A 22,676-nucleotide genomic window follows, 5' to 3' on the forward strand; every position below is an offset into this window, starting at 1 on the left:
GCACTACCAGGCAACAACTAGCGGTGTTGGAGCCCAGGGACAGGTGGAGGAGGAGGAGGTGGAGGAGGTAGGAGGGATTGCCACACACACAGCAGGGGAACAGCTGACGTTACTGAACCCCAATAACAGAGGAGGGACTGTTGGGACTGTGCGTACAGCACTACCAGGCAACAACTAGCGGTGTTGGAGCCCAGGGACAGGTGGAGGAGGAGGAGGTAGGAGGAGGTAGGAGTGATTGCCACACACACAGCTGGGGAACAGCTGACGTTACTGAACCCCAATAACAGAGGAGCGACTGTTGGGACTGTGCGGACAGCACTTCTGGACGGCAACTAGCGGTGTTGGAGCCCAGGGACAGGTGGAGGAGGAGGAGGTGGAGGAGGTAGGAGGGATTGCCACACACACAGCAGGGGAACAGCTGACGTTACTGAACCCCAATAACAGAGGAGGGACTGTTGGGACTGTGCGTACAGCACTACCAGGCAACAACTAGCGGTGTTGGAGCCCAGGGACAGGTGGAGCAGGAGGAGGTAGGAGGAGGTAGGAGGGATTGCCACACACAGCAGGGGAACAGCTGACGTTACTGAACCCCAATAACAGAGTAGGGACTGTTGGGACTGTGCGTACAGCACTACCAGGCAACAACTAGCGGTGTTGGAGCCCAGGGACAGGTGGAGGAGGAGGAGGTGGAGGAGGTAGGAGGGATTGCCACACACACAGCAGGGGAACAGCTGACGTTACTGAACCCCAATAACAGAGGAGGGACTGTTGGGACTGTGCGTACAGCACTACCAGGCAACAACTAGCGGTGTTGGAGCCCAGGGACAGGTGGAGGAGGAGGAGGTAGGAGGAGGTAGGAGGGATTGCCACACACACAGCTGGGGAACAGCTGACGTTACTGAACCCCAATAACAGAGGAGCGACTGTTGGGACTGTGCGGACAGCACTTCTGGACGGCAACTAGCGGTGTTGGAGCCCAGGGACAGGTGGAGGAGGAGGAGGTGGAGGAGGTAGGAGGGATTGCCACACACACAGCAGGGGAACAGCTGACGTTACTGAACCCCAATAACAGAGGAGGGACTGTTGGGACTGTGCGTACAGCACTACCAGGCAACAACTAGCGGTGTTGGAGCCCAGGGACAGGTGGAGGAGGAGGAGGTAGGAGGAGGTAGGAGGGATTGCCACACACACAGCTGGGGAACAGCTGACGTTACTGAACCCCAATAACAGAGGAGCGACAGTTGGGACTGTGCGGACAGCACTTCTGGACGGCAACTAGCGGTGTTGGAGCCCAGGGAAAGGTGGAGGAGGAGGAGGTGGAGGAGGTAGGAGGGATTGCCACACACACAGCAGGGGAACAGCTGACGTTACTGAACCCCAATAACAGAGGAGGGACTGTTGGGACTGTGCGTACAGCACTACCAGGCAACAACTAGCGGTGTTGGAGCCCAGGGACAGGAGGGGGAGGTGAAGGTGGAGGAGATAGGAGGGATTGCCACACACACAGCAGGGGAACAGCTGACGTTACTGAACCCCAATAACAGAGGAGCGACTGTTGGGACTGTGCGGACAGCACTTCTGGACGGCAACTAGCGGTGTTGGAGCCCAGGGACAGGTGGAGGAGGAGGAGGTGGAGGAGGTAGGAGGGATTGCCACACACACAGCAGGGGAACAGCTGACGTTACTGAACCCCAATAACAGAGGAGGGACTGTTGGGACTGTGCGTACAGCACTACCAGGCAACAACTAGCGGTGTTGGAGCCCAGGGACAGGTGGAGGAGGAGGAGGTAGGAGGAGGTAGGAGGGATTGCCACACACACAGCAGGGGAACAGCTGATGTTACTGAACCCCAATAACAGAGGAGGGACTGTTGGGACTGTGCGTACAGCACTACCAGGCAACAACTAGCGGTGTTGGAGCCCAGGGACAGGTGGAGGAGGAGGAGGTGGAGGAAGTAAAAGGGATTGCCACACACACAGCAGGGGAACAGCTGACGTTACTGAACCCCAATAACAGAGGAGGGACTGTTGGGACTGTGCGTACAGCACTACCAGGCAACAACTAGCGGTGTTGGAGCCCAGGGACAGGTGGAGGAGGAGGAGGTAGGAGGAGGTAGGAGGGATTGCCACACACAGCAGGGGAACAGCTGACGTTACTGAACCCCAATAACAGAGGAGGGACTGTTGGGACTGTGCGTACAGCACTACCAGGCAACAACTAGCGGTGTTGGAGCCCAGGGACAGGTGGAGGAGGAGGAGGTGGAGGAGGTAGGAGGGATTGCCACACACACAGCAGGGGAACAGCTGACGTTACTGAACCCCAATAACAGAGGAGGGACTGTTGGGACTGTGCGTACAGCACTACCAGGCAACAACTAGCGGTGTTGGAGCCCAGGGATGGGTGGAGGAGGAGGAGGTAGGAGGAAGTAGGAGGGATTGCCACACACACAGCTGGGGAACAGCTGACGTTACTGAACCCCAATAACAGAGGAGCGACTGTTGGGACTGTGCGGACAGCACTTCTGGACGGCAACTAGCGGTGTTGGAGCCCAGGGACAGGTGGAGGAGGAGGAGGTGGAGGAGGTAGGAGGGATTGCCACACACACAGCAGGGGAACAGCTGACGTTACTGAACCCCAATAACAGAGGAGGGACTGTTGGGACTGTGCGTACAGCACTACCAGGCAACAACTAGCGGTGTTGGAGCCCAGGGACAGGAGGGGGAGGTGGAGGTGGAGGAGATAGGAGGGATTGCCACACACACAGCAGGGGAACAGCTGACGTTACTGAACCCCAATAACAGAGGAGCGACTGTTGGGACTGTGCGGACAGCACTTCTGGACGGCAACTAGCGGTGTTGGAGCCCAGGGACAGGTGGAGGAGGAGGAGGTGGAGGAGGTAGGAGGGATTGCCACACACACAGCAGGGGAACAGCTGACGTTACTGAACCCCAATAACAGAGGAGGGACTGTTGGGACTGTGCGTACAGCACTACCAGGCAACAACTAGCGGTGTTGGAGCCCAGGGACAGGTGGAGGAGGAGGAGGTAGGAGGAGGTAGGAGGGATTGCCACACACACAGCAGGGGAACAGCTGACGTTACTGAACCCCAATAACAGAGGAGGGACTGTTGGGACTGTGCGTACAGCACTACCAGGCAACAACTAGCGGTGTTGGAGCCCAGGGACAGGTGGAGGAGGAGGAGGTGGAGGAGGTAGGAGGGATTGCCACACACACAGCAGGGGAACAGCTGACGTTACTGAACCCCAATAACAGAGGAGGGACTGTTGGGACTGTGCGTACAGCACTACCAGGCAACAACTAGCGGTGTTGGAGCCCAGGGACAGGTGGAGGAGGAGGAGGTAGGAGGAGGTAGGAGGGATTGCCACACACACAGCTGGGGAGCAGCTGACGTTACTGAACCCCAATAACAGAGGAGCGACTGTTGGGACTGTGCGGACAGCACTTCTGGACGGCAACTAGCGGTGTTGGAGCCCAGGGACAGGTGGAGGAGGAGGAGGTGGAGGAGGTAGGAGGGATTGCCACACACACAGCAGGGGAACAGCTGACGTTACTGAACCCCAATAACAGAGGAGGGACTGTTGGGACTGTGCGTACAGCACTACCAGGCAACAACTAGCGGTGTTGGAGCCCAGGGACAGGTGGAGGAGGAGGAGGTAGGAGGAGGTAGGAGGGATTGCCACACACACAGCTGGGGAACAGCTGACGTTACTGAACCCCAATAACAGAGGAGCGACTGTTGGGACTGTGCGGACAGCACTTCTGGACGGCAACTAGCGGTGTTGGAGCCCAGGCACAGGTGGAGGAGGAGGAGGTGGAGGAGGTAGGAGGGATTGCCACACACACAGCAGGGGAACAGCTGACGTTACTGAACCCCAATAACAGAGGAGGGACTGTTGGGACTGTGCGTACAGCACTACTAGGCAACAACTAGCGGTGTTGGAGCCCAGGGACAGGTGGAGGAGGAGGAGGTAGGAGGAGGTAGGAGGGATTGCCACACACACAGCTGGGGAACAGCTGACGTTACTGAACCCCAATAACAGAGGAGCGACTGTTGGGACTGTGCGGACAGCACTTCTGGACGGCAACTAGCGGTGTTGGCGCCCAGGGACAGGTGGAAAAGCAGAGGAACACAATGTAGGCCGAAGCCTGAGAAAGTCGAAAGGGAACCTTTAACCCCCCCCCCCAAGGCGTTTGTAGCTGAAAGAGCCAGCTTGTGCAGCACAAAAGATGCAAAAGGAAAAGGTGGCTCTTTTCATCATGCTCCTTGCAAACACAGAACTAAACACTTATAAAATGTGTCCCCTGAAACCGTGAAACCGTCCCGGAGGTGGGACTTTCCTTCGTAATATGACGCAGCACAGCCGTCATTCCTACCCCCCCGGCGCCGCGCCCCGGCCCCTCAGTGTTGTTTGATTCCGTCCCGGAGCCTGCGCTGTTATGTTATCCCTTGGCCAGGCACACTTAGCGCTGCCCATCTTCTGACATCATTTGGTGTCAGGCTGGCTGCGCCTGTGCGGCCGCGCTGGCCGAGAGCCCGCCTCGCAGTGTCTTCTGATTTTATCCCACTGGGGGCCTGGGATCCATGGCCATGCGCAGTGCATATCCTCGCCTCTCACTCCCCTCCCTACGGCTTCTTAAGACTGTGCGGTGTCACGGCCGTGGCATGCTATTAGGGACCAGCTGACACCGAACAGTCTGAAGAAGCCATAGGGAGATGAGTGAGAGGTGGAAGTTCAGATATGCACTGCGCATGTCCATGGATCCCAGGCCCCCAGTGGGATTAAATCAGAAGACACTGCGAGGCGGGCTCTCGGCCAGCGCGGCCGCACAGGCGCAGCCATCCTGACACCAAATGATGCCAGAAGACGGGCAGCGCTAAGTGTGCCTGGCCACGGGATAACATAACAGCGCAGGCTCCGGGACGGAATCAAACAACGCTGAGGAGCCGGGGCGCGGCGCCGGGGGGGTAGGAATGATGGCTGTGCTGCGTCATATTACGAAGGAAAGTCCCACCTCCGGGACGGTTTTACGGTATCAGTGGACACATTTTATAAGTGTTAAGTTCTGCGTGTGCAAGGAGCTAAACCAAAATAGCTACCTTTTCCTTGTGCAGCATTACTGCTGCACAAGGTGGCTCTTTCAGTAACAAACGCCTTGGGGGGGGGGGGGACAGATTCCCTTACATTTCAGTTGTTGTGTCAGCGTGGCGGTCGCATGACACATTGCCGGCTACACAGCTGGGGATCAGCTGACGTTACTGAAACCCAATAACACTGGGTCGTATGTTTTGACTGTGCAGACGGCACTTCTGAGCCTCAACTGGCGGTGTTGGAGCCCAGGAATTTAAGTTCAGGTGGTAGAAAGATGAACACAACAGGAGACCTGGATAACGTATACAGTGACCTAATTATTTAATCAGGAAGAGGAGTGGCAAATTCCTGCGAGATCCAGGCCTTGTTCATTTTCAGGAAAGTAAGCCGGTCAACGTTATCGGAGGATAGTCGCATGCGACGGTCAGTTAGTACACCACCTGCAGCACTAAAGACACGTTCCGATAATACACTGGCCGCAGGGCAAGACAGCACCTCCAATGCATACTGGCTTAGCTCTGGCCATGTATCCAGCTTTGAGACCCAAAACTTGAAAGGGGAAGAGCCGTCTGGGAGTACAGCAAGAGGGCAAGACATGTAGTCTGTCACCATCTGACGGAACCGTTGCCTCCTGCTGACTGGAGCCGTCTGTGATGGTGTAGACTTTTGTGGGGGGCACAGAAAACTGTGCCACAGTTGGGCCATACTGGTCTTGCCTTGGGCAGAGGCACTGCTTCTGCTCCCTCTTTGTGCAGAGTCTCCACCACTGCCTGGACGCACTGAGCTGCTTTGGAATGCACTAGCAGCACTTCTCTCAGTTGGAATGGAGAAGATGATGGAATTGACCAGTGTGTCTTGGTACTCCCGCATTTTTCGCTCCCGGTTCAACGGTGTGATGAGGCTTTCTACGTTGTCCCGGTAGCGAGGATCGAGGAGGGTGAACACCCAATAATCAGACATGTTGAGAATGTGGGCGATGCGGCGGTCGTTTCTCAGGCACTGCAGCATGTAATCCACCATGAGCTGCAGATTGCCAACTGCCCAAGAAACGCTGTCCCCTGCTGGAGGCGTGATCTCTGCCCGCTCGTCATCACCCCATCCTCGCTGTACACACTGAGTACTGGACAATTCGGTAACTCCCTCCTCTGGACGGATGTCTTCCTCCTCCATTGACTCCTCCTCATCCTCCTCACAAACTGTCCCCTGCCTACGCGTTTGTGAGGAACCACGTGGCGCTGACTGTCCAGAAGATGATGGAAATGGTGAATCCTCATCCTCCACCTCTTCCACAACATCATCCCTTAGCGCTTGCAGTGATTTTTCAAGCAGGCAGATAAGGGGGACAGTCATGCTGACTAGTGCATCATCTGCACTCGCCATCCGCGTGGAATAATCAAAGGGACGCAAAACCTGGCAGACGTCATTCATAGTGGCCCACTCTGTCGTTGTGAAGTCTGTACGGCGCTGACTGCAACTTCTTTGCGCCTGAAGCAGCTGGTACTCCATTACAGCTTGCTGCTGCTCACACAACCGCTCCAACATATGTAACGTGGAATTCCACCTGGTAGGTAGGTCACATATGATGCGATGTTCCGGCAGGCGGTGTCGGCGCTGCAGAGCCTCAATGCGCGCTTTTGCCGTGCTGGAACGCCGCAAGTGAGCACACTCTAGGCGGACCTTGTGCAGCAGTGCATCAAGATCCGGATAGTCCCTCAAAAAGCTCTGCACGACCAAATTGAGCACATGTGCCAGACATGGGATGTGAGTGAGGTTGCCGAGGCCCAGAGCTGCCACCAGATTTCGGCCATTATCACACACTACCATGCCTGGCTGGAGATTCGCTGGCACAAACCACACATCGCTCTCCTGCTTGATGGCATTCCAGAGCTCCTGCGCTGTGTGGCTACGATTCCCCAAAAAAATTAATTTCAAGACGGCCTGTTGACGTTTGGCCACGGCTGTGCTCATGTCGGTCGTAACAGGTACACGTTCATCACGGGTCCATGTGGAGGTGGACTGTGACGGCTCCTGCAGCGATGATTCTGAGGAACTGGTGTAAGAGGAGGAGTCAATGCGTACAGAATGGATTCCTGCAATCCTTGGAGTGGGCAGGACACGTCCTGCGCCACTCGCACGGTCTGTACCCGGCTCAACGACATTAACCCAATGGGCAGTGAGGGAAAGGTATCGCCCCTGTCCATGTTGACTGGTCCACGCATCGGTGGTGAGGTGGACCTTGCTACTGATGGCGTTCAGTAGCGCGTGTTTTATGTGTCCCTCCACATGCTTGTGCAGGGCAGGGACGGCTTGCCTGCTGAAGTAAAAGCGGCTGGGCACATTGTACTGTGGGACTGCCAATGACATCAAGTCACGGAAGCTGTCAGTCTCCACCAGCCTGAATGACAGCATTTCCAGTGACAGAAGTTTGGCAATGCCTGCAGTCAGAGCCTGTGCTCGTGGGTGGTTTGACGAGAAAGGCCGCCTTTTCTCCCATGCCTGTACTACCGATGGCTGTAGACTGGGCTGGGAGTGTGTGGATAACTGGGAAAGTGGTGCTGTGGGTGGAATTACAGCGGGTCTCTGGACAACAGGGCCAGAGGTTCTTCCACGGCGATCCTGGGAGGAAGCCGAACCAGCTGCGTGTGAGCTAGAGGAAGAGGCAACACGAGCTGAAGAGGTGGTAGCTGCCGCTGTTGGTTGGCCTAGCTCTTCAGTGTGTTTTTCTAACTCCGCCGAGTGCCTGTTGCGCACATGTTTCCACATGTTGGAGGTATTGAGGTTGCTGACATTTCGACCTCTTTTGACTTTTTGATGACACACCTTGCATCTGACATAGCAAATGTCATCTGCAACTGTGTCAAAAAAGGACCAGGCACTGCAAGTCTTGGGAGCGCCCTTTTTGGCTTTTGGAAGAGACATGCTCCTAACGGGTGCCAAAGCGGAGGCTGCAGGATCCGCAGTCTTCCCCCTCCCTCTCCCTCTTTGGGCCGTACGGGGAATCTCTTCCTCAGAGCTGCTCCCACCACCTTCCTGTCCCTCACGCCAAGATGGGTCAAGGACCTCATCATCTACACTACCCTCTGCCCCCAACTGCTCCTCCTGGGTAGTCTCAGCAGCAGAGCACGCACCAGTAAGTGGCACCTGAGTGTCATCATCAGCTGATGCGGCCTGCGATGTGGTGACCGGAGCCACTGGCCCACCCGCCTCTTCAGAGGAAGAGAGAAAAAGCTGTTGGGCATCACTGCACCCTGCCTCTTCTTCCATTTCTCCAATGCTGCTTGGCTGGCCCCCTGTTTCCAAGCCAAGAGATTCAGAGAACAGAAGTAGAGACGGCTCCTGTCCTGGGCTATCTGTCTGCCTGGGCAATTTGGCAGGTGGTGAAGAGACAGATGGCTGCTCTCCAGTGCTCTGTGTCTGAGAGGATGTGGCACTAATTGAAGTTGATGCATTAGCTGCCATCCATCCGACAACGGCTTCAATTTGTTCTTCACGCAGCAGTGGTGTACGGCGCTCTGACACAAAGCTGCGCATGAATGACTGTTGCCTGGTGAAAGTGGGTGCTGATGAGTCACCGGTGCCCGCAGCAGGCACAGAATCCCCACGTCCCCTCCCTGCTCCGCGCCCACGCCCACGCCCACGTGCCTTACTCACTGCCTTCTTCATCTTGGTTGACTGATAAAGATAAGCAGAAAAGTACTAACGGCTTTGTGTGCTTATTCCTGAGCAACTCCTCCTAACAGGTATAAGAAACACTAATTTTCTAAAGTGTGGACTAGACTTTAATATGAGCTAATGTGGCCTACACAAATGTAAAGTGGTGTAACTGGTGTGTTTGGTGAACTTTATTATTTATTTATTTTTTGGGGGCTGAACTGACAACGGATAGAGCTGCAGTCACACGGAGACCGTGCAGACAGACGTAAACGGCGCTGCAAGGCCCAAAAACCCTCCTCTACGTTATCCTATGTAGTGTTTTTCCACAAGTTAGCTGGAGACGGGTGGAAAGACACTAATAGGAATTTTTTGAAAAAATGTGCAGCAGCCTGCACTACTTAAAACAAAATGAAAATTGATTTGGCGGTATGACGCAGTGAACAACCCTGAGCTGGAGACAACCAGGCTATGGCTGCTCACAGACTACAGGGCGAGCTGCAGTCACACGGAGACCGTGCAGACAGCCGTAAACGGCGCTGCAAGGCCCAAAAACCCTCCTCTACGTTATCCTATGTAGTGTTTTTCAACAAATTAGCTGGAGACGGGTGGAAAGACACTAATAGGAATTTTTTTAAAAAATGTGCAGCAGCCTGCACTACTTAAAATAAAATGAAAATTGATTTGGCGGTATGACGCAGTGAACAACCCTGAGCTGGAGACAACCAGGCTATGGCTGCTCACAGACTACAGGGCGAACTGCAATCACACGGAGACCGTGCAGACAGCCGTAAACGGCGCTGCAAGGCCCAAAAACCCTCCTCTACGTTATCCTATGTAGTGTTTTTCCACAAATTAGCTGGAGACGGGTGGAAAGACACTAATAGGATTTTTTTGAATAAATTAGCAGCAGACTACACTACTTGAAAAAAAAAAAAAAAAGAACAGTAGGAGGCAATGAACCACCCTCCCTGAACTGAATACAACCAGCTATGGATGGCCTATGTGGCTGCACTCAGACTAGAGAGTGGGCTGCACTCACACACACACACACACAGACCTTGCAGATCGCTGTGAAAACAGCACTACAAGGCAAAAGCAAGGTGAATAGTAGGTGAACACAGCGGTTGCTAAATTAGCCTTTGGAAAGCACAAAGAAGCAAATCGCTATCTCTAAACTGTCCCTCAGTCAGCAAACAGCGTCCTGTCACTAACTGAATTCACAGCAGAGTGATCGCAAAATGGCGCCAGCGACTTTTAAACTGCATCATGACATCATTTCAGCAGCCAATCACAGCCTTGCCAGTAGTTTCATGCCCTCCATGCTAAACAGGATGTGCCCACACTTGGAATCATTCTCATTGGCTGAATTTCTGCATTTTGAATCTTGGAACTTCCGATTCCGGTATCCGATACGCGGCAAGTATCGGAAACCCGGTATCGGAATTCCGATACCGCAAGTATCGGCCGATACCCGATACTTGCGGTATCGGAATGCTCAACACTAGCAGGGACGGGTTTGCCTGTGTCTGGATGCATACTTTTCAAATTTGTCCCTTCCCTCAACATTACATTACAATTCTTTGGGTCTCTTTGCATCTCTGTTCTTGGTAATGCCGGGTCCTTTCACCCTGTGTTGCGGGACACGTGACGTGGGCACTGGGGACTTCTGGGTTCTCCTGGCGGCGCATGCGCTGTTTCTGCTTTGGTACCTCATATCGGCATCACACATCCTTCCTATATAAACCCCCCAGTTTCACTGGACTGCACCCCGTGACAAAGGAATCAGTTATGAATCGCGCGTCTGGATGTGCCCTCACTAGGACCAGAGGACCTTAAAGGTACAGGCCCCTTTTTATTGTTCCTGCATTGCCATCCTTGCACATTTAGCACCTTATGAATTGCATTGGCCTCTCTTATATGTATTTTTGCGTATGCTGCACTATTGCACTTTTAATGTTTTTTATACCAGTGTGTATTAACTTTTTTCTCACTTTTTTTTGTGTATTTGCTTTCACCAATTGATCTTGGTTTTGGGCGTATACTGCCCACTTTTTTTTTTTTAAATTACTTATTTATGCACTAGATGGTAGCCTGATTCTAACGCATCGGGTATTCTAGAATGCACAGCCACGTAGTATATAACACAGCCCACGTAGTATATAGCACAGCCACGCAGTATATAACACAGCCCATGTAGTATATAACATAGCCACGTAGTACATAACACAGCCCATGCAGTATATAACACAGCCCACGCAGTATATCTCACAGCCCACTTAGTATATAGCACAGCCCACTTAGTATATAGCATAGCCACATAGTATATTGCACAGCCACATAGTATATAACACAGCCACATAGTATATAACACAGCCCACGCAGTATATAACACAGCCACGTAGTATATTGCACAGGCATGTAGTATATAGCACAGCCCACATAGTATATAACACAGCCCACGCAGTATATTGCACAGCCCACGCAGTATATAACACAGGCCACGTAGTAGATAGCACAGTCCACGCAGTATATAACACAGCCACATAGTATATAGCACAGCCCATGTAGTATATAGTACAGCCCATGCAGTATATAACAACCCACGCAGTATATAACACAGCTTATGCAGTATATAACACAGGCCAGGTAGTATATAGCACAGTCCATGCAGTATATAACATAGCCACGTAGTATATTGCACAGCCCTCATAGTATATAGCAATGTGGGCACATTATCCCTGTTAAAAAAACAATGAAAATAAAAAATCTTTATATACTCACCTTCTGTCGGCCCCCGGATCCAGCCGAGGCCTTTACCGATGCTCGTCGGGACGCTCCGTTCCCAGTAATGCCTAGCGGCAATAACCGGTGATCATGTAGCGGTCTCGCGAGACTGCCACGTGATCTTGTTGCATTGCCGCAATGCATTCTTGTGACCGGAGCGCGAGGAGCAGGAAAGGCTGTGGTGGACTTCGGAAAGTGAGAATATAATGTTTTTTTGTTTGTTTTTTAATTATTTTTTACATTATATCTTTTTAGTATTAATGCTGCATAGGCAGCATCAATAGTAAAAGTTGGTCCGCGATGATCGCCGATTGGTCATGGCCGGCCAGGTGCGACCAACCAGCTAAGCGTGGTTTAAATGCCGCACCAATGTCACTGATGGTCATGGCTGGCTGGGCGCGACCAATCAGCGAAGCGGTGTTTAAATCCCGTGCCAATGTCGCTGATTGGTCCCAGCTGGCTGGGCACGACCAATCAGCAAAGCATGGTTTAAATCCTGTGCCAATTCGCGGCACGAATCTCGCAAGACCGCTAAGTCATCTGGGTAATTCCGCAATGCATCACTGGGAACGGAAGCTGCCTAGAGCATCGCGAGGAGCGGGAAAGCTGCGGAGGCGAAGGAAGGTGAAAATAGCATGATTTTTTATTATTTTTAACATTATATCTTTTGACTATTAATGCTGCATAGCCAGCATCAATAGTAAAAAGTTGGTCCGGGTGGGGCGACACGCTGGCGCTGACTGGAGGAGAGAAAAGAGGGGGCACTGACTGGAGGAGAGTAGGGAGGGACCAATTTGCGGCTGGACTAAGCCTGTCGCTGATTGGACCAATCAGCGATGCAGGATTTCCGTTACAGACAAACAGATAGACAGACAAACAGACGGAAGTACCCCTTAGATGATTATATAGATAGTTGGTGTATATATTACCTTCTTATGACTTCACATTCCCCCTTTTTATGATATATGTATTCTGGTGCAATTTCACTCTGATGGAACATTCTTTTAGGGCCTCATCCATGTAATTATATTATTTATATATGCATTTGTTTTATTTTTTCCTTTGGTCATCATTTTTTCTGTTTTTATTTTTTGCTGATTTTTTGCTAATATTTATTGCAACTATTTTACATTAGCATTTTTCTGTATTACTTGTGTACTTTTTTATATACACTGCTCAAAAAAATAAATGGAACACTAAAATCCCACATCCTAGATATCACTGAATGAAATATTCCAGTTTTAAATATTTATTCATTACTTAGAGGAATGTGTTGAGAACAATAAAACCTAAAATGATCAACGTAAATCACAACTAATATCCCAAGGAGGTCTGGAGTTGGAAAAATGCTCAAAATCAAAATGGAAAATGAAGTTACATGCTGATCCAACTTCAATGCAGATGCCTCAAGACAAGGAAATGATGCTCAGTAGTGTGTGTGGCCTCCATGTGCCTGTATGACCTCCCTACAACACCTGGGCATGCTCCTGATGAGGCAGCGGACGGTCTCCTGAGGGATCTCCTCCCAGACCTAGACTAAAGCATCCGCCAACTCCTGGACAGTCTGTGGTGCAACGTGACGATGGTGGATGGTGCGAGACATGATGTGCCAGATGTGTTCAATTGGATTCAGGTCTGGGGAACTGGTGGGCCAGTCCATAGCTTTAATGCCTTTATCTTGCAGGAACTGCTGACACAATCCAGCCACATGAGGTCTGGCATTGTCCTGCATTAGGAGAAATCCAGGGCCCACTGCATAAACATATGGTCTCACAAGGGATCTGAGGATCTCATCTCAGTACCTAATGGCAGTCAGGCTACTTCTGTTGAGCACATGGAGGGCTGTGTAGACCTCCAAAGAAATGCCACCCCACACCATTACTGACCCACTGCCAAACCGGTCATGCTGAAGGATGTTGCAGGCAGCAGATCGCTCTCCGCGGCGTCTCCAGACTCTGTCATGTCTGTCACATGTGCTCAGTGTGAACTTGCTTTCATCTGTGAAGAGCACAGGGTGACAGTGGAGAATTTGCCAATCCTGGTGTTCTGTGGCAAATGCCAAGCATCCTGCACGGTGTTGGGCTGTGAGCACAACCCCCATCTGTGGATGTCGGGCACTCAGACCATCCTCATAGAGTCGGTTTCTAACCATTTGTGCAGACATATGCACATTTGTGGCCTGCTGGAGGTCATTTTGCAGGGCTCCAGCAATGCTCCTTCTGTTCCTCCTTGCACAAAGGCTGAGGTAGCTGTCCTGCTGCTGGGTTGTTGCCCTCCTATGGCCCCCTCCACTCCTCCTGGTGCACTGGCCTGTCTTCTGGTAGCACCTCCAGCCTCTGGACACTACGCTGACAGACACAGCAAACCTTCTTGCCACAGCTCACATTGATGTATGTTGTGGATTCTGTTTGTGGGCTCCCTCTGGTGGTTACTGCTGGTACTGGGTGACTTTGGTGGGTTGCGGCCTTTGGTTTCCACCTGTCCATCAGAGGCTGGGTGTTTCCTATTTTACCTGGCCTTTCTGTCATTCCCTTGCCGGCTATCAATGTATTCAGATGTGCTCTGTTTGGTTCCTGCCTACCTGCTCCCAGATCTTTCAGGATAAGCTAAGTGCTGATTTTCAGTTGTTGGGTTTTTTTTTGTCCAGCTTGCTTATTATGTCTCTATGCTAGCTGGTAGCTCTAGTGGACTGAGGTTCTCCCCATGTGCCATGAGTTGGCACATGGGTTCTTGTAATCTCAGGATGGTTTTTTGATTAGGATTTTTTGCTGACCGCTCAGACCCCTTTTGTATCGTTCTGCTTTCTAGTTTACAGCGGGCCTCAATTTGCTGAACCTATATATATCATCTCTATGTGTGTGCCTTCCTCTCATTTCACTGTCAATACATGTGGGGGGCAACTATACCTTTTGGGGTTCATTCCTCTGGAGGCAAGTGAGGTCTTTATTTTCTCTGCAGTACTAGTTAGCTCTTAGGCTGGTGCGTGGCGTCTAGAACCAACGTAGGCACGCTCCCTGGCTATCTCTAGTTGCGTTTGTCAGGCGTAGGGCAGCGGTCAGCCCAGGTTCCATCACCCTAGAGCTCGTCCGATATTTTGTATTACTTTGCTTGTCCCTTGCTATCCCTAGCCATTGGGATTCATGACAGTACTTGACTGTAATCTTATTCAGAAGGCGATAATCTATACAAGGCCTCAGGGAACCATCTTTTTTTGCCACGAAAAAAAAACCTGCTCCCAGAGGGGACGAAGATGGACGAATATGTCCCTTTTCCAAGGACTCCTTAATATAATTCCGCATAGCAGTATGCTCTGGCAGTGACAGATTAAATAAACGACCCTTAGGGAACTTACTGCCAGGAATCAATTCTATAGCACAGTCACAATCTCTATGCGGAGGGAGCGAATTGAGCTTAGGCTCCTCAAAAAACATCCCTATAGTCAGACAAAAATGCAGGGATCTCAGAAGGAGTAGATGAAGCGATTGAAATCGGAGGTGCATAATCATGAACCCCCTGACATCCCCAGCTTAACACAGACATTGTTTTCCAGTCCAGGACAGGATTATGAGTTTGTAACCATGGCAGACCAAGCACTAGTACATCATGTAAATTATACAGTCAAGTATCAGTATCCATTGCCATTATTGACTGATTTGTTTGCTCGCATTAAGGGGGCTAGGTGGTTCACTAAGATAGATCTTCGCGGTGCGTATAATCTGGTGCGGATAAAACAGGGTGATGAGTGGAAAACCGCATTTAATACGCCTGAGGGCCATTTTGAGTATTTGGTAATGCCTTTTGGACTCTCCAATGCTCCGTCAGTCTTTCAGTCCTTTATGCACAATATTTTCCGTGAATATCTGGATAAGTTTATGATTGTGTATTTGGATGATATTTTGGTGTTTTCTGATGACTGGGAGTCTCATGTTCTACAGGTCAGGAAGGTGTTTCAGGTTCTGCGGGCCAATTCTCTGTTTGTGAAGGGCTCAAAGTGTCTCTTCGGAGTCCAGAAGATTTCTTTTTTGGGGTACATTTTTTCTCCTTCTACTATTGAGATGGATCCCGTCAAGGTTCAGGCGATTTGTGACTGGACACAACCTACATCTGTTAAGAGCCTTCAGAAGTTCTTGGGGTTTGCTAATTTTTATCGTCGGTTCATTGCTAATTTTTCCAGTATTGTTAAACCTTTGACTGATTTGACTAAAAAGGGTGCTGATGTTGCTGATTGGTCTCCTGCGGCCGTGGAGGCCTTTCAGGAACTTAAGCGCCGGTTTTCTTCTGCTCCTGTGTTGTGTCAACCAGATGTTTCACTTCCTTTTCAGGTTGAGGTTGATGCTTCCGAGATTGGAGCGGGGGCGGTTTTGTCACAGAGAAGTTCTAATGGCTCGGTGATGAAGCCATGTGCATTCTTCTCTAGAAAATTCTCGCCCGCCGAGCGCAATTATGATGTGGGTAATCGGGAGCTTTTGGCCATGAAGTGGGCATTTGAGGAGTGGCGTCATTGGCTTGAGGGTGCTAAACATCGTGTGGTGGTCTTGACTGATCACAAGAATCTCATTTACCTTGAGTCTGCCAGGCGTTTGAATCCTAGACAGGCTCGTTGGTCGTTGTTTTTTTCTCGTTTCAATTTCGTGGTTTCATACCTGCCAGGTTCAAAGAATGTGAAGGCAGATGCTCTTTCCAGGAGTTTTGTGCCTGACTCTCCTGGAGACTCTGGGCCTACTGGTATCCTTAGGGATGGGGTAATATTGTCCGCCTTGCGACTTGCATTGCAGGAGTTTCAGGTGGATAAACCGGATCGTTGTCCACCAGAAAGACTGTTTGTTCCGGATGATTGGACCAGTAGAGTCATCTCCGAGGTCCATTCTTCTGTGTTGGCTGGTCATCCTGGAATATTTGGTACTAGAGACTTGGTGGCCAGGTCTTTTTGGTGGCCTTCCTTGTCTAGGGATGTGCGTACCTTTGTGCAGTCTTGTGAAGTGTGTGCTCGAGCTAAGCCTTGCTGTTCTCGGGCCAGTGGGTTGTTGTTATCCTTGCCCATCCCGAAGAGGCCTTGGACGCACATTTCCATGGATTTTATTTCTGATCTCCCGGTTTCACAGAAAATGTCCGTTATCTGGGTTGTGTGTGACCGCTTTTCTAAGATGGTTCATTTGGTGCCCTTGCCTAAGTTGCCTTCCTCCTCTGAGTTGGTCCCTTTATTTTTTCAGAACGTGGTTCGTTTGCATGGGATTCCGGAGAATATCGTTTCTGACAGGGGATCCCAGTTTGTGTCTAGATTTTGGCGGACGTTTTGTGCCAAGATGGGCATTGATTTGTCTTTCTCGTCTGCATTCCATCCTCAGACGAATGGCCAGACGGAGCGAACTAATCAGACCTTGGAAACTTATTTGAGGTGTTTTGTTTCTGCTGATCAAGATGACTGGGTTGCTTTTTTGCCACTGGCCGAATTTGCTCTTAATAATCGGGCTAGTTCTGCCACGTTGGTCTCTCCTTTTTTTTGTAATTCGGGGTTTCATCCTCGTTTTTCCTCTGGTCAGGTGGAGTCTTCGGATTGTCCTGGAGTGGAAGTGGTGGTGGACAGGCTGCATCAGATTTGGAACCAGGTGGTGGACAATTTGAAGTTATCTCAGGAGAAGACTCAGCAGTTTGCTAATCGCCGTCGCCGCGTGGGTCCCCGACTTCTTGTTGGGGATTTGGTGTGGTTGTCTTCTCGTTTTGTCCCTATGAAGGTCTCTTCTCCTAAGTTCAAGCCTCGGTTCATCGGTCCTTATAGGATCTCGGAGATTCTTAACCCTGTATCTTTTCGTTTGGATCTCCCAGCATCGTTTGCTATTCATAATGTGTTCCATCGGTCGTTGTTGCGGAGGTATGAGGTGCCCGTTGTTCCTTCGGTTGAGCCTCCTGCTCCGGTGCTGGTGGAGGGAGAATTGGAGTATGTTGTTGAGAAGATCTTGGATTCTCGTGTTTCCAGACGCAAACTCCAGTATTTGGTTAAGTGGAAGGGTTATGGTCAGGAGGATAATTCCTGGGTGGTCGCCTCCGATGTTCATGCGACTGATTTGGTCCGCGCCTTCCATAGAGCTCACCCTGATCGCCCTGGGGGTTCTCGTGAGGGTTCGGTGACCCCTCCTCAAGGGGGGGGTACTGTTGTGGATTCTGTTTGTGGGCTCCCTCTGGTGGTTACTGCTGGTACTGGGTGACTTTGGTGGGTTGCGGCCTTTGGTTTCCACCTGTCCATCAGAGGCTGGGTGTTTCCTATTTTACCTGGCCTTTCTGTCATTCCCTTGCCGGCTATCAATGTATTCAGATGTGCTCTGTTTGGTTCCTGCCTACCTGCTCCCAGATCTTTCAGGATAAGCTAAGTGCTGATTTTCAGTTGTTGGTTTTTTTTTTGTCCAGCTTGCTTATTATGTCTCTATGCTAGCTGGTAGCTCTAGTGGACTGAGGTTCTCCCCATGTGCCATGAGTTGGCACATGGGTTCTTGTAATCTCAGGATGGTTTTTTGATTAGGGTTTTTTGCTGACCGCTCAGACCCCTTTTGTATCGTTCTGCTTTCTAGTTTACAGCGGGCCTCAATTTGCTGAACCTATATATATCATCTCTATGTGTGTGCCTTCCTCTCATTTCACCGTCAATACATGTAGGGGGCAACTATACCTTTTGGGGTTCATTCCTCTGGAGGCAAGTGAGGTCTTTATTTTCTCTGCAGTACTAGTTAGCTCTTAGGCTGGTGCGTGGCGTCTAGAACCAACGTAGGCACGCTCCCTGGCTATCTCTAGTTGCGTTTGTCAGGCGTAGGGCAGCGGTCAGCCCAGGTTCCATCACCCTAGAGCTCGTCCGATATTTTGTATTACTTTGCTTGTCCCTTGCTATCCCTAGCCATTGGGATTCATGACAGATGTACCTGTTGTGAGCTGTGTTTCTGGGCTCCCTCTGGTGGTCACTAACGGTATTGTGTTAGGTATGTCTTGTTGCAGGCCTGAGCTCCAGCTGTGTCGTTAAGCAGCGGGTGTTTCCTATTTGAGTCTCCTCTGGACTCAGTCTCTTGCCTGGCATCGTTGTATCCAGACCTATTTGGTCTCCTCCGGATTCCTTTCAGTCTGCCTCATGCAAGAAAAGCTAAGTCTGTTTTTGTACAATTTGGATCGTTTGCATTATTCAGTGTTTTTGTCCAGCTTGCTTTACATTTGATTTTTGACTCGCTGGAAGCTCTAGGGGGCTGATATTCTCCCTCCACACCGTCAGTCGGTGTGGGGTGTCATGGTTCCCAATGGCAGGGAAACATCAGAACACAAAAATAACGGACGAGCTCTGGGAGATGGAATCTTGAGCTGACCGTGAGCTAAATCTACCACACAACTAACAGTAGCCAGGGAGCATACCTACGACTTCCTAGATGCCACGCGCCAGCCGGAGGACTAACTACGCCTGGTAGAGGAAGGAACAGACCTGGCTTACCTCTAGGGAAATACCCCAAAAGATGATAGCAGCCCCCCACATGTAATAACGGTGAGTTAAGAGGAAAAGACATACACAGTATGAAAGTAGATTTAGCAAAGAGAGGTCCACTTACTAGATAGCAGAAGGATACAAAAGAGGACTTCACGGTCAACTGAAAACCCTTTCAAAAAACCATCCTGAAATTACTTTAAGACTCCTGTGTCAACTCATGACACAGGAGTGGCAATTTCAGCCCGCAAGAGCTTCCAGCTACAGAGAATAACAAAAACTGCAAACTGGACAAAAAGATAGAAAACAAAAGGACAAAGTCCACTTAGCTGATCAGCAAACTAGTAGCAGGAACATGCAACCGAAGGCTCTGGTTACAATGATGACCGGCAAGGAAATGACTGGAGAGCAAGGCTAAATAGGAAACTCCCAAACACTGATGGAAGCAGGTGAACAGAAACAGCAAAGTGCAAACAAGTCACCAATACCACCAGCAACCACCAGGGGAGCCCAAAAAGCAGATACACAACAGTACCCTCCCCTTAAGGAGGGGGCACCGAACCCTCACAAGAACCGCCAGGGCGATCTGGATGAGCCCTATGAAAGGCACGAACCAAATCCGAGGCATGAACATCAGAGGCAGTTACCCAAGAATTATCTTCCTGACCATAGCCCTTCCATTTAACCAGATATTGAAGTCTCCGTCTGGAAATACGGGAGTCCAAGATCTTCTCTACCACGTACTCCAATTCACCCTCCACCAGCACAGGAGCAGGAGGTTCAGTAGAAGGAACCACCGGTACCTCATATCTCCGCAACAACGACCGATGGAACACATTATGGATAGCGAAAGATGCCGGGAGGTCCAAACGAAAGGAAACAGGGTTAAGAATCTCCAAAATCCTATAAGGACCGATGAACCGAGGCTTAAATTTAGGAGACGAAACCCTCATAGGGACAAAACAGGAAGACAACCACACCAAGTCCCCAACACGAAGGTGAGGACCAACACGACGACGGCGGTTAGCAAACTGCTGAGTCCTCTCCTGGGACAATTCCAAATTATCCACCACTTGTCCCCAAATCTGATGCAACCGGTCCACTACCGCATCCACTCCAGGACAATCCGAAGATTCAACCTGACCAGATGAAAAACGCGGATGAAACCCTGAATTGCAAAAGAAAGGAGAAACCAAAGTGGCAGAACTAGCCCGATTATTAAGCGCAAACTCTGCCAACGGCAGAAAGGCAACCCAATCATCCTGATCCGCAGACACAAAACACCTCAAATAAGTTTCCAAAGTTTGATTAGTTCGCTCCGTCTGGCCATTGGTCTGAGGATGGAATGCAGACGAAAAAGACAAATCAATGCCCAACCTGGCACAGACTGCCCGCCAAAATCTAGACACGAACTGGGTACCCCTGTCAGAAACGATGTTTTCCGGAATACCATGCAAGCGAACCACATTTTGAAAAAACAGAGGGACCAACTCAGATGAGGAAGGCAACTTAGGCAATGGCACCAAATGAACCATTTTAGAAAAACGGTCACACACCACCCAGATGACAGACATCTTCTGAGAAACAGGGAGATCCGAGATAAAGTCCATAGAGATGTGCGTCCAAGGCCTCTTCGGAATAGGCAAGGGCAACAATAACCCACTAGCCCTAGAACAACAAGGCTTGGCCCGAGCACACACATCGCAAGACTGCACAAAAACACGCACATCTCAAGACAGAGAAGGCCACCAGAAGGATCTAGCCACCAAATCTCTGGTGCCAAAAATTCCCGGATGACCTGCCAGAGTAGAAGAATGGACTTCCGAGATGACTCTACTGGTCCAATTGTCAGGAACAAACAGTCTACCAGACGGACAACGATCAGGTCTATCCGCCTGAAATTCTTGCAAAGCACGTCGCAGATCTGGGGAGACAGCAGACAAAACTACCCCATCCTTAAGGACACCAGCAGGTTCAGAATTCCCAGGAGAGTCAGGCTCAAAAGTCCTAGAAAGAGCATCTGCCTTCACATTCCTAGAACCCGGTAAGTACGAGACCACAAAATTAAACCAAGAAAAGAACAACGACCAACGTGCCTGTCTAGGATTCAGGCGCCTGGCAGACTCTAAATAAATCAGATTCTTGTGATCAGTCAAAACTACCACCTGATGTCTGGCACCCTCAAGCCAATGACGCCACTCCTCAAATGCCCACTTCATGGCCAAAAGCTCCCGATTACCAACATCATAGTTTCGCTCGGCGGCCGAAAATTTTCGAGAAAAGAACGCGCAAGGTCTCAGCACCGAGCAGTCGGAACTTTTCTGCGACAAGACCGCCCCCGCTCCGATCTCGGAAGCATCGACCTCAACCTGAAAGGGAAGAGAAACATCAGGCTGGCGCAACACAGGGGCAGACAAAAAGCGGCGCTTAAGCTCCCTAAAGGCCTCCACAGCAGCAGGGGACCAATTGGCAACATCAGCACCCTTCTTAGTCAAATCCGTCAGAGGTTTAGCAACGCCAGAAAAACCAGCTATAAATCGACGATAAAAATTAGCAAAGCCCAAGAATTTCTGAAGACTCTTCAGAGAAGTAGGCTGCGTCCAGTCATAAATAGCCCGAACCTTGACAGGGTCCATCTCAATAGAAGAAGGGGAAAAAATGTACCCCAAAAAGGAAATTTTTTGAACCCCAAAAACACACTTTGAACCCTTTACACACAAAGAATTCTCCCGCAAAACCTGAAAAACCCTCCTGACCTGCTGAACATGAGACTCCCAGTCATCAGAAAAAAACAAAATATCATCCAAATACACAATCATAAATTTATCCAAATATTCACGGAAAATATCATGCATTAAGGACTGAAAGACCAAAGGTGCATTAGAAAGGCCGAACGGCATTACCAAATACTCAAAATGGCCCTCAGGCGTATTAAATGCGGTTTTCCACTCATCCCCCTGCTTAATTCGCACCAAATTATATGCCCCACGAAGATCAATCTTAGAGAACCACTTAGCCCCCCTTATGCGAGCAAACAAATCAGTCAGCAAAGGCAACGGATACTGATATTTGACTGTCATTTTATTCAGGAGTCGATAATCAATACAAGGCCTCAGAGAGCCATCCTTTTTAGAGACAAAGAAAAAACCGGCTCCTAAAGGTGATGACGAAGGACGAATATGTCCCTTTTCCAGGGACTCCTTAATATACTCGCGCATAGCAGCATGTTCAGGTACAGATAGGTTAAACAAACGACCCTTTGGAAATTTACTGCCAGGAATCAGATCTATGGCGCAATCACAATCCCTGTGAGGAGGGAGTGAACCAATTTTAGGCTCTTCAAAAATATCACGATAATCAGACAAAAATGCCGGAATCTCAGAGGGAATAGATGACGAAATGGACACCAAAGGTATGTCCCCATGAACCCCCCGACATCCCCAGCTTAACACAGACATAGCTTTCCAGTCAAGGACTGGGTTATGTGATTGTAACCATGGTAATCCAAGCACCAAAACATCATGTAAATTGTACAACACAAGGAAGCGAATCACCTCCTGATGGTCTGGAGTCATACGCATAGTCACTTGCATCCAGAACTGTGGTTTATTACAAGCCAAAGGTGTAGAATCAATACCCTTCAGAGGTATAGGGACTTCCAGAGGCTCTAAATC

This window comes from Ranitomeya variabilis, chromosome 7, assembly GCF_051348905.1.
Source record: "Ranitomeya variabilis isolate aRanVar5 chromosome 7, aRanVar5.hap1, whole genome shotgun sequence".
NCBI lineage: Eukaryota > Metazoa > Chordata > Amphibia > Anura > Dendrobatidae > Ranitomeya > Ranitomeya variabilis.